We start from the raw sequence: 13,085 nt of genomic DNA on the forward strand, positions 1-13,085 counted from the left end.
ACGAATTTCTGTGAATGATCTTTTTTAGGAAATTGTGGGTAAATCTCTTAGGGCTCTGATCTTCCTCTATTTTTGATTGAATCAAAAATTGAATTTAACATGCACATACCCATCCAGCATTTTACAAGGCATCGGTAAAGTAGCGGCTGCATAACCTTTAGTCTTATGCTTTGCAGTTGCTAGTCGCACACCACATACTGTTGTGAAAGTTGAAATAAAATTGCCTCCAAATGCTATAACCTCTATCGTCTGCTAATAAGACTAAATATTAACACCCTTCCCATACAATTTCCACCATCCCTGTAGTTTGATATTGATCACTGGTGTAAACTACCAGCCCCATCTTGTCGGGTCTGTTACCAGGTACGTCAACTAGCCAGAATGCCAGAGGTAGCGGAAGTGACATCATGCACCTGACTGCATGACTTTTGACCCCCACCAACGTCACAAGAAGTGATGCCAAGGGCACACCAATCAGAACCATCAGTGGCAGCAGAGTAGCTGCCTTCCTTATACCCTCCAGATTCCTTTGGCCAGTTTCAGCCATTTTGTACCAGTTTAAACCCCACAGAAATGGTCATCCTATGCTTAATACCACCTCACAGCCCCCAGTGTTGCCATCACATTCCCTATGCCACCTCAATTATGCAGGCACAGTTATCTTATGCTAGGTAAAGCTACATGCACCAGGAATACTGACAGTATGTAAACTAGAGCCTCACATGCCAAGGTTTTTAATTGCTAGGGCCCGCTTGAGCACCTCTAAAGTCAATCGCAAACCACACCCACCGACTACATTTAGCACCAGGTATCGTCTGGTCCAGCTTGGGCCATCAATGTTAAGTCTTGATGGTAAAAGTAGCTGCACATTCTTTAACTTTCTCTCGTGCTTACCAATAACTAATCCCAGTTAATCAACACACACCCCAGTTAACACAGTCTGTACCCCTCCTCATCACCTGATATGCTTGCCCCCCCCCCACACTAAGTTGTTTGTCCACTGGCCAATCCCCCTTTCCTGTCTCCCCCTCTCCTCCCAACCCTTCTTCTTTCTGATGACACCCTGGCAGGTTCTCAATATGCCACTTCTGGACATGACGAGGCACGGTAGGATCCCTACTGGGGGTGTGGGGGCAGTATGAATATTTAACAACATAACACGTGAATTGCAGCCTTATGTGTACAGGCAGAGCCGTGTGCCATTGCGATGCGGGATGAAATTCAGGAAAATGTGGAGATGGGCAGCAGGTGATGGGGTGGTGGTTTATGGTAGGTGGATTTGGGGTGGTATTTTAGGGGTCAATGATTCAACGTGTTTCGCAATAGTGCAAAAGAAACTGAATCACTTCTGGAAGACATAATTTTAGGAAAAGTGTTTGCCCATCATCACAACATTTTATCAAGTGTGGAAACTGGAATTTTCACGTAGGTGTTCTGCTTTCACAGTCACGGTTCAGCTAATCCCATTTTTATTTTTACACCAAACTACAATGCTTGTACATTGCAGTCTGTCAATAGCAGAACCTATTGTCTATATTTAATCAAGTTGATTTGCAGTGCAATGAACCACAACATGTAAATGACATCTTTAAAGAAATATGGATAAAAGGAGTATCAAGAGTTCTATTGTTTTCTCTATAGTCGTTGCTACCATTTCCTTTCATAATGCTGAAATGATCGTATTTTACTGTTATCCAGCTGAATGGTTCTCAGTTTATAAACATTGAAAGAATGAGTCCGACCTGCTGGTGTCGAAACCCTTGTCTGACTACAAGATGAAAGGTCAATAGCAGCAAGCACTCACTACTGAGTCACCATTGAGTCATCTCCCTGCCTATCCCCACATGATTCTGTAGAAGCCACGCTTAAAGGAAATAATGAAAGATATTTCTACACAAAATTAACTCATTTGAACTGAGGTTTTAGCTTGTGTTTTTATCTAAATATGAAAAGAATTGAGAATTAATATCGTTATTTTTTTTTTTTTTAAATGTTATAAATTGTAAAGTTTCATTTTTGAATCAAACACAATAAAAAAAAAAAGAAGCCACGCTACTTGCGATTGTGGAAAAGTTAAGATTCCTTCTGCTAACAGACGAAGATTGCTCTCCTGCCCTGTATATGTTGTGGATGTGTGTCTCTCTGAAGACCCGCAAAACTCTATTATATGCCAAAAGGTGTTGTCTGTGTGCCCAGGGGTCGCAGCGGCTGTGCCAGGGATACAATGGACTTTGATGGGGGGGGGGATAACAATTGTCCAAAGCTCATTTAATGCTCATATTCCATGATTACTCCCTTGTGACATATGACGCCTTTTCGACCCGGTCTGGCTCCATCCACCCTTCCTGCCGGAGGGCAGTGTTGTCTTTTATCCCCATTCTTTAAGGAAGATATTCCGTGCTGTACTCTAGGACACGGCCACCCACAAGTCTTTATATGTCCCTTGTTCCATCGTTCTAGAGCCGCACCTCTGCGGAATTCAGCTCAGTGGCTCCAATGAATTTGTTCTTGAGAGATGCTTAAAAGCCCTTCCCCCCACCACATAATGAGCAGATTTGGGCCTTTGCATCATCTTCTCATATGGTGCCAACTATATTCATTTCTTTAGTCACTGTAAACTTTCTTTTCTTGGCGACTCTACCCAGGTATTGTCTTGTAGGAACAGCCATAGGATATGCTATGGGCACTTCTCACTTTATTTGATCTCGTCTCGTATAGGAGAAGAAACAAATACAATACACTTATACTGGTAAACAGGCTACCCCTCCCATTTCAGGCCTTTGGTGATGACACCAGGTGCTTGAACTTGATTAAATCATCTGCACGTTCACCAGAAGTCTGTTAAAAACAGTTTGATGATCCACTGCTTCTTTTAAAACCAGCTCACATAAGAAAACATATAAGGTCACATCCTGTTACAAAATCAGAATTATGTACCATAAACTAATAGATCAAAATATACAAACTCAATATGCACTAAGGCGTCAAAATTCATTACTGAATACCACATAAATCACAAATACATTAAATCATAACAATAGACCACACGTCCCGTTTCTCATGTACTAACAAGAGCACCTAGATTCTATGGGCCTCATTACAAGGAAGGCGGTAAGGGGTTAACAGCGCTGGTAAACGTGCTGGAGCCGTTAACCCCTTAACGCCCCATTACAAGGTCTGCTCGCGGACCCCGCTAAGGACGCCTGGTTTTTACCAGGCGTCCTTAGCGGGTTTCGCGAGCAGACCAGGATGCTAACAACGGGCCCGTCATTAACGGGCCCGTTGTTAGCATCCTCCCCATTCCCATTGAGCCCTATGGGGGCTCGAATGGAAATGGGGATGTACAGGATCTGGGTTCCTGGAATGGGGAAATACCAGGCCCCCCAAGGTCAGAATGGCCCGGTATTTTCCCATTCAGGGAACCCGCAAAAAGCGGCATGGTTACCTCCATCCTCGCAATGAGGCCCAATATGTCCAATGTTGTTGGATATCTCTAAATATCACCGGATTTACTACACTCTACAGAGGCCTGGTACGTTGTGGGGGAAGAAAATGCATCCTTATAGGATGTCTCGAAACACTTAAGTTCAGGTTGAACTACTTTTTATTTATACAAGACATATGGATTGGCATAGCGCCTGTGGGTCTTATTGGGTACTGATTTAAAGAGCCATTAGAAATAGCTGTGAGAAGATGCAGTGGAGCTAAATGCGCATGCAGAGTAGAGCATCGGTCTAAAGAGGACTCAGTGCCCTGGGCCCAGATGTGTTCCCAGCTCTCATTTCATGCGATTAAGTGATCTACACCCCTATTTGTCCTCGAAAAGTCACTCACAGCCTGAGGAAAGTTAAGGTGCCTGTAAAAATGCCACCTCTTTACTCGTGGGGACAGCAATGCTGATGACTCGGGGGTCAGGTTGCTCCCTGGGCCAGTGAATGATGGGCATGGGGGAGGTACAGGGAGGATCCTCTGGTCACTGCCTTTGGCCCCCGCCATGACTAAGGGGGTCGCGACATAGGTGACAACTGTGGACCTCCCCTTTTTAGGCAGGTTCCACATCACACATGGATCTCCCTCCCATGAAGGAGCAAGCAGAACCTCACTCTACAGATTGAGGGCCCGATACATGGAACTGTGCAAAGTGCATTTTTACAGTGCAAAGTCAGTGCAAAGTAATTTTGTACTGAAAAACTGACCACTTTCACTGGATTTGCACTGCAAAAATACACTTTGCACAGTTCCATGAATCGGGCCCTCAATCTCTTCCATGAATCAGGGTTGGTGTCGGCAGTGTAAAGTCACTTTTCAGTAGTGCAAAGTTACTTTGAACTGTGCAAATAATTTCATGAATCGGGCCCGAGTCTCTCCTTAAAACTCGAGCTGCTTATCCTGTCAGCCCGCTTGTGTTTAGAAAACAGGTGGCTTTTAGAGTGTAGGAAGAAAAAAATATGTGGACGGTGCTCAGTTGCTTTTCAGCTAGGTCTGCCCTTTATACGTCCACACACATATGTATTTGCCCTTTACGCGTCCTCTAAACATGACAGATTCATTAGAAGAATCAATTCAATCAAGTGTCGGACTTAAAGCACAACCAGCATTTAACGGTTTATGTTTGCATCGAATTGTTTGCATCGAGGGACATTTCCATCACATTTTTTGCAACGAAACAATGTGCATCAAATGCATTTTTTTTAATGTTAATGGGGGGTTTCCTCCCAAACCCCGTGTTTTTTACACTTTAAAACCCATCGGAAAAAAATTAACCCTTTACCCCTCAAAAACATGCATTCGATGCATAGTTCTTCGTTGCAAACCCCTCGATGCAAATGCATTCGATGGATAGACTTTCGATGGATATACTAGATACTTCATTTAACGTGAAGTCAATTTCACAAGTGCATTTAAGAAGGAACACTGACACGTCTATTAACGTTAACAGAGAAAAGAGCCAGAAACGGCAGAGAGCATCTGTTTCACTCTGCAAGCCTGGACTGTATACTATGTCACTGGGCAGCAGATTTCTTATCAGGGCAAATGTTACCAGCAGGAAAATCACTCAGCATAGGAAAACATGTGTCAAGTAAATAAACAAACAGTGTCTCTCTAACTTACTGAAGTGTTTCAGATACACAGTGAGAGTTCCCTAGTGACTAAAACACAAAAAGAGAAAAGGGAGGAGCAGAAGTTTTCGCAGTGAGTTCTAGGTGTCCAAACAGAGGGTAGAAACGATTCTGAAATGGTGGCCAGCCTAGTAATAGACTTAGGCCAGCCCCCAGTTTCCAAACCTAGCGCAAGTGAGGTTGGAAACCACACTCAATCCCAGATCTGCCCTTTTTCTACAGGAAAGGTTTTAGATATTGAAAGAAGTTCAGTCTAGGTGAAGGAGATTAAGGCCTGCAGAAGCCAGGGACTCAAACCAGTCAGGGTGGGCATTCCATGAGAGAAGGTGGAGGTTCAATGAGCAAAGGTGGAATGTGGAGGTCAAGGGGCTGACCTTCGACATGGGCAAAAGGGAAGAAAGGACTGGAAAGGAGGGCGGTTGCAGCAGAAGGAGCAGTTTATGAGATTTGGAGCTACAGAGGGAGAGAAGGATGGTGAGTGGAAAGGGATGGTGGTGCTGTAGTGAAGGTGGCAGGGGCATCAGGTGGTGGAGGAGAAGCTAATTATGAGGTAGGAAGTCTGGGCAATACTGTAAAAAGCAAGGAGATGTAACATCAGAAAAAAATGGGGGCACAGAAGCAGGACATGGTATCATGAGGTGGTGAAACTGATACGGGGTGGAGGAGCGCCCACCGTCGACCTGGCCTGTTGTGAGCTCCCTGCTCCATTGTATCTCTGCTTTCCTCAGTGTGTCCTTCACCCTATGATTTGTAAAGTGCTGTGTTGTCGAAGGAAGGTCTGTACTCAATAAATACCATAGCAAGTCAATAAAAAGGAGGGGAGAGTACAAGATTAGTAGGACTTTCAGCAAAACAAAAAGGTGATGGCTGGCAGCAAGACTGAAGTGCTTAAAGCCCCAGGGTGCACCTCACTGATGTTGGCCAATGAGGCTGCAACGTGGCTGGGATTGTTTGTGGTCTCATACAAAAAGAGTGTGACATAGCAGTTTGGCTTGGCTGCCCCTTTTTGGGGCTGGACACAGCCTCATTTGCATATGTTTGTTTCCCTGCTATCATGCCACTGCAGGGTGGAACACATTAGTCTGGTGGGGTTCCCAGAGCAATTTCCAGTGGTTAAGATTCATTCATAAATTTCCAGCCATCAACCTTCAATGTTGCATTTGTTAATCCTTCGGTGGCGTTCATTGAGGTGGAAACACTTGCCAAGAGGGATGGGAATTTCCTTTTAGCCTGGAGTGTGAGGCCTACCAGGGAGAAATGCTGAGCCACTCCGACCCCAGGTGTGGATGGAGACAGTAGAAAAGGTCCCCAATTCCTGCCCACCCCCCAAATGCCAGTCTGTTTCTATGTTATGTTATGTTTGTTAAAAGGTCTTGTACCGTGCACTTTTGCCACTTGCGTGTTCTCTTGGTGCTCTGGCAGATATGCAATGCAAAGAGAGTGGCAGGTTTGTAAGTAGGACTGAGTGGGAGAAGAGCAAGAGAGCTGTGATGTGCTGTTGGCTGCTTCCGTTCGTAGAAACTGGTCAGGGTGTGTTTTCGGTTGGTGGGCATCATGTGATGATGAGGTGAGATTGTGTATGGTTTGTTTCTTTGTCATAGTGTTGCGAAGTGCGTGCGGTTTGCGGTGCTGCAGATATATGGTTGTGTTTAGCTCAGAGTTTGAAAAGGCGTATGCAGAGGGGTGTGTTTTTAGCACGGTTAGTTAGTGGCCATACATTTCCTACCCCTAACATTCTGACTTAATGCGACCCATATCCCTTCCCCTTGTCGTTCATTCTGGTCTAAAGAAATTACCACCCCTGCAAATTCCTCCAGGCGCTCTCTGTCCTCCGCACTCAATCCATGTGCTGCACGGTTTCTGCCCCCGAACACTTTCCTGTATGTGTGATGCATTTCACACCCTCCGCAATCCATTTGCGTGTGATACATCTCCCTCCCTTGTTTGTCTATCCCAGTGAGAGACACATCCCTCCTTCAGCGCTCCATCAATGTGCGATCTAATTCTGGTCCCCAACTGCCCTTCCAAATGAGACACCTCTCCCATCCCCCGCCCTCCACCCACATATGACACACTTTCCACTCGTAATCAATATATCTGGGTGTGATACAATTTCAGCTCTCATAAGTCTATTTAGATTGATGCATTTCTCATCCCAATTAATCCTTCTTGATTGGCCCAGCATGATGCAGAGGTTATATAGTGTCTGTTTCAGGGCGCAGCAAGGGGCAAATACCTTAGCTATACTATTAGACTGGATGCTGAAATGGCTAACCTGCACATACATGCTATGTGCAAGAGTGGCTGACTACACAAATAGTGTGGTTTCTGGAAAAGGCCGACCTACGCAGGTACGTTAAATCCTGGTAGGAGTATGGGTTAATCAAGTAGGGATTTTCCCTGTGTACTTTAGTGGTTGTTTTCCCTTCTTATCAGACTTGTTTCTCTTGCTGGGTTTTGTCTGGTTTGGCTTGTCGGATTATGGCGATGGTGGCCGTTGCTTGGTCTCGGTTCATGTCAGGTGTGTTCATTTAGTCCTTGGATATGCTGGGCACCTTCTTTGTGTATTTGTTCCTTTCGAGGTGCGTAGATGTTGCTCAGTCCATTTTATCACCTTTGGAGCTGAAGAGCCTGGTTTACAGACGTTTTCTGAATTTTAGATGGTGTAGTTCGTATTTCTCTTGGGAGGGAGTTACAGAGTTTTACAGCTTTGTAAGAGAAGGCTGATCCTCCAAGTTTTTTCGCAGTGTACAGTTTGAGTTCTAGGAGAATGACGTTGCTGCATTATTGTTGGTTTGTAGATGGTAATTTTCTTTTGTATGAATGCCGCTCCCTGGTCGTAGATTGTTCTGTCTGTTATGCACATTATTTTGAAGGTGATTCATTTTTTAAATGGGAGACAATTGAGAATCCTTAGAGCTGGTGTGATGTGGTCTCTTCGGGGAAAGTTTGAGGAGAAGTTTGGCAGCTGCATTCTGCATTAATTGGCGATTTCTCAGTAAGTACCCCAGCATTTCAAGGTATATGCTGTTGGCGCAGTCTATACTGGACATGATGAGGGGGGTGATGGCAAGAAGCAGTATTTCTTCACATCACCCCATGCCTGTGACCCAAAATACTAGGGAAGTGGTTTCTTATATTTCCGAGAAACCTCAAATGTGGGAAAGGAGTTCCCTCCATATCAGCTTGACACACCACATAGAGAGATAGTCCTCATTGAGAGAACCGGAGGCGAGCCCCCCGGTGGGGAGACCTAGGTAAGCGCAGTACATGTTGCAACTGGAGAGACCTAAACAGCAGACTGAGGAGCTTAGCTCCTATGCAGCTGCTCTAAGCAGCACACTGCAGGCCAGACGCAGCCCACCTGGGAAGATAACTTGAGCAGGCACCTCATACCACCAATGCAAGGCCGCAAGTTAATTGGATCTGTACAGCCATTTTAGGACAGTTCTGGAAAAGCACATGCTGTCATCAAGTACGTAGAGGCATATTTAGTGATCACTGTCTCGACTTCAGCTGAGAGATTTAAGAGGACTAGGACTGAGTCCCCAGTGTTGGTGATTCTGAGCACATCGTCCACCGCTTGGATGGTTGCAATCTCAGTGCTGCATTTGGGGTGGAAACCAAACTGGTAATTGCGAAGGAGGTCAAGCTGGTCGATTTTTTGGCATGTAGTTGGTAGGCAACTACTTTCTCAATAAGCTTCCTGATGAATGGGAGGCTTGTGATAGGTCTGTAGTTGGCTAGATCCACTGGGGCAAGGCTTTTTTGAGAAGGGGTGGTATGAGGCCTGTCTTCAACAAGTCTGGAAATGCAGCTATACTGATAGAGGCGTTCACAATACCAAGGAGTGTGTTAAGTGCTAGGCCAGAGAGTTGTCTAATGATGGAGGTAGTGGGTTTGAGTGACACAAGTATGTCTGAGAGATCCTTAGGAGTGAGGAGGGCGACCTCTGTCCAGGAGGGCGGTGCCAGGGGGGTATGGCTAGCACGGCCATGTCTGATTTTGAGGCATCAATGTGACCTCTGATTTTATCAATTTTGTTAATGAAGAAGCTGTTGATTCCGTTATTCCATCTCTCTTGTGAAGCTGGAACCTAGGTGACACGTGTGGGCTAGGAGCAGTACTTGACTACTTTGAGTAAGGCGTTGCTCCTGTTAGAGGATGCCTCAAAGGTGGAAGTTTAGTAAGTCGACTTAGCCTCAGAGTACATGTGTCTGCGTTGGATACACAGGGATCTGAGGGATGAGAGATCCTCTAGTCTATGGTCCTTGCACCACCGCTTTTCAAAAGATCTGATAGAGCATTTGCTTTCACCGAGCGTGGGTGTATACCAGGGTGCAGACACTTTGATTTTGGTTTGACTAGCCTTTAGAGGTGCGTGGGAATCCACTAGTTATTTGGTAACGTGGTTAAATGCATCCAGAAGTGCTGAGACATTCACTGTTGTGGGGAATGTTGTGAACATTACCTCTACTGTGTCTAGCAGGAAATCCATTCATTCATTTTGTCATCTGTTATAGCAACTTTCACCATAGTTAAGGTACCAGTGCGCTTTTGGTTGAACGCCCTCTGAGGGTCCAACATTTTGGGAGAATTTGGGAGGTGCTATTATGCTTGTGGGCATTTCAGCCATTAAAGGAATGGTTCGCCCAAACATTTTTATTGCAAAGAAAGATGGGCAATAATAAAAAAAATAGATTGGCACTTTCCCTATGTAAAATTCTTGAACAAATGAAGCTCAAAATTTACAAAAGGAAGCACATGGAGGCATTCCGTTTTGTGAAATGGATGCCCGCCTGTGCTTGCTTTTGCGGCACTAATGAAGGAAAAGCCAGCCAGCTGTAGTAAACAAAAGCTACCACTGCGTGGCTTTTCCTTCATTGGTGCCGGGACTCGGAGGACGCAGACTGGAGACTACAGGCAGAAAAGCTGCATCATTTTTTTTTTAAGGAGGAGCCCGGAAAACTTAGAAATAAAACCGCAGCTTTAAAAACGTTGTATTTATGTTTGCGGTAGCTTTTGAAGCTACCACAAACATAAATACAATGTTATTGTGTTTGAAAACGCTGCGTTTTTTCTTTCTAAGTTTCTCAGGCTCTTCCGAGCCGCAGAAGCCTGAGAAACTTAGAAAGAAATACCGCAGCGTTTCTGCCTAACGCTGCTTTCCCATTTGGGGCTTTTGGCTCCCCACGGGGCGCCCGAGAGCCCCAAATGGGAAAACAGCTTTAGGCAGAAACACTGCGGCATGGAAACACAACCGCGTTGTGTTTCTGCCTGCCTTGGCTTTCACTTTGTGTCCCCGGTGCTCCTGCGGTTTATCTTTCTAAGTTTCTCAGGCTCCTCCGAGCCAGAGGAGCTTGAGAAACTTAGAAAGAAAAAACGCAGCGTTTTTCAAACACAACCGCGTTGTATTTATGTTTGCGGTAGCTTCAAAAGCTACCGCAAACATAAATACAACGTTTTTAAAGCTGCGGTTTTTTCCGGGCTCCTCCTTTTTGTTAAAATAAATAGAACTTACTGAGATGCAGCTGCAGCTTTTCTGTCTGTAGTCTCCGGTCTGCGTCCTCCGAATCCCGGCACCAATGAAGGAAAAGCCACCCAGTGGTAGCTTTTGTTTACTACAGCTGGCGGGCTTTTCCTTCATTAGTGCCGCAAAAGCAAAAGCAAGCACAGGCGGGCATCGATTTCACAAAATGGATGCCCCCATGTGCTTCCTTTTGTACATTTTGAGCTTCATTTGCTCGAAATTTTACATAGGGACTTAAAAAAAAAAAGTGCAAATCTATTTTTTTATTATTGCCCATCTTTTTTGCAACAACATTTTTTAGGCGAACCATTCCTTTAAAGTTATATGAGGTTTGCCGAGACCTTGCTTGACACCATGTCTAAAGGCAGTGTGTATAGGTGTAGCTGAGGTATACTATGCACTAAAGAGGGATTGTGTTTAAGGAGTGTTATGCAGGAGACTATAATTCGAATTTTTGTTGTTAAAAGTAGCTTCATTCTTATGGCAGAAGTGATGTGCAATTGTGTTTATGTTATATCTGAGTGCTGGGTGCGTGAAGTGAGCCTGTGCCTGCCACTAAGTTGCAAAGGTGCTGTGTGCGAGAGGAGAAATGGTTTAGCTGTGCAAACAACAATATGTGCATCCTGGGTTCCATCTATGTACTTTGCACAATTGGGCTAAACGGGAGAAATGGCTGACTAGCACAAATGGGCTTAAAGCAAGGTAGGACTTCCTTACATAATTAGGCTAAATGCGAGATATGGCTGACTAACACCAATGTGCTTAAAGCATGGTACGGCTCCCTTATGTGATCAGGCAAAAGGCAGGGTATAGCTAACTAACACAAATGGGCTGAAAGCAAGGTCAGGCTACCTTACAGTATTTATTGGGTATTTATAATGCACCCACACAGTAAAAGGTGTTTCAAGGCACAACGAGACAAGAGTTGGGGTGGGGGGTAACAGGGATGAAGAAAAGCAGAACACTGTCCTACTAGGCCTTATGTCATTCTGATTGTGCAAGTGCAGTAACAAGAAGTGCGGGGCAGAGGGGAGGGGAACAGTGCCAGTCAGGGAGGGAAAGGGCCCAAGGGTTATGCGAGTGCCAAGGGGAGGCCAGGTGGACAAGTGCCAGGGGAATGCAGAGAGTGTAGGGGAAAGAGGTCCACATGCTAAGTGCAAGGGACGAGGCTGGAAGGGCTAAATGGGGTGCATGCCCATCCAGGTTAGTGCAGGGGAGAGGGAGGCCGGACGGGAAAGAGCAGGCTCAGGGGAGACCAAATTCCGGTGGTAGATTGGTCGAGGAGGGCCTGGTGCCATGTAAGAAGAAACAAGTTACTTACCTGTAACTATTGATCTTCAGCATGGGTCTGGCATGGATTCACATGCTCATGAATAATCCCCAACATCAGGTCGGAAATCCTCGGTAAAAGAAAAAACAGTTTCACTTTCACTTATAAACTGTCTTTCTTCTATAAACCAATCAGTGAGCTCTGGGTCATACTTCCCCCAGCCAATGACTGCCCTCTCCCTAAGCCCCTCCTCTGGCAGCCTTCTTCAGATTTGGTAGCATGTAAAGCGGCAGTATGACCAAGAAGAGCCGCAGAGGGGCAGGAGGGAGGGTTTGCATGTGAATGCATGCCAGACCCATGCTGGAGAACAGCAGTTACAGGTAAGTAACTTGTTCCTTCTCCAGCATGGGATCTGGTAGGGATTCACATGCTCATGAATAAAGAATACATAGCAGTAAATACACACACAACCAGGGGAGGTGGTAAAGCTAAATAGAAGCAATTACTCTTACCTCCACACCTGGCTCACCTTCAAGCAAACAGGTTGCGCAGCACTGCTTGGCCGACCCTGGACTCCTCTCTGGAATCCCTATCGGGGCAGTAGAAATTTGTGAAGGTGTGCATAGACCTCCATGTAGCAGCCCTACAGATGTCCAGCAGGGGCACACCAGACAGGAACACCATTGTCGCAGCGATCGCTCTGGTAGAATGGGCTCTCAGACGGCCAGACAGCGGTCGGTTTGCCAACTGGTGACAATAGGTGATCCAGCCGGAGAGCCACATGGAGATGGAAGCCTTGAACAGGGCCTTCCCAGGGGTCACAGGACCAAAGTTCACAAAAAGTTGAGATGTCTTCTGGAAACTTTTTGTGTGGGCCACACAGAACTTCAGAGCACGAGCTGCATCCAGCGAGTGCAGAGTCCTTTCAGCTGGAGACAAAGGGATCAGAAAAAACACAGGTAACACCAAAGGTTCATTGAGAAGGAATTCCGATTGAACCTTCGGCATTAGGGAGGGGTGCGTCCGCAGCATCACCCTCGTATCGTGGATAGGTAAGTCAGATAAGCCTGCTTGCAGGACACGGTCTGGATCTCACTTACTCTCCTGGCAGGGGTGAAAGCCATGAGGAAAGCCGTCTTCCACGAAAGGTACTTGAGAGAGGCGT

Source organism: Ambystoma mexicanum, chromosome 12 (assembly GCF_040938575.1).
Source record: "Ambystoma mexicanum isolate Mex_15411 chromosome 12, UKY_AmexF1_1, whole genome shotgun sequence".
Classification (NCBI taxonomy): domain Eukaryota; kingdom Metazoa; phylum Chordata; class Amphibia; order Caudata; family Ambystomatidae; genus Ambystoma; species Ambystoma mexicanum.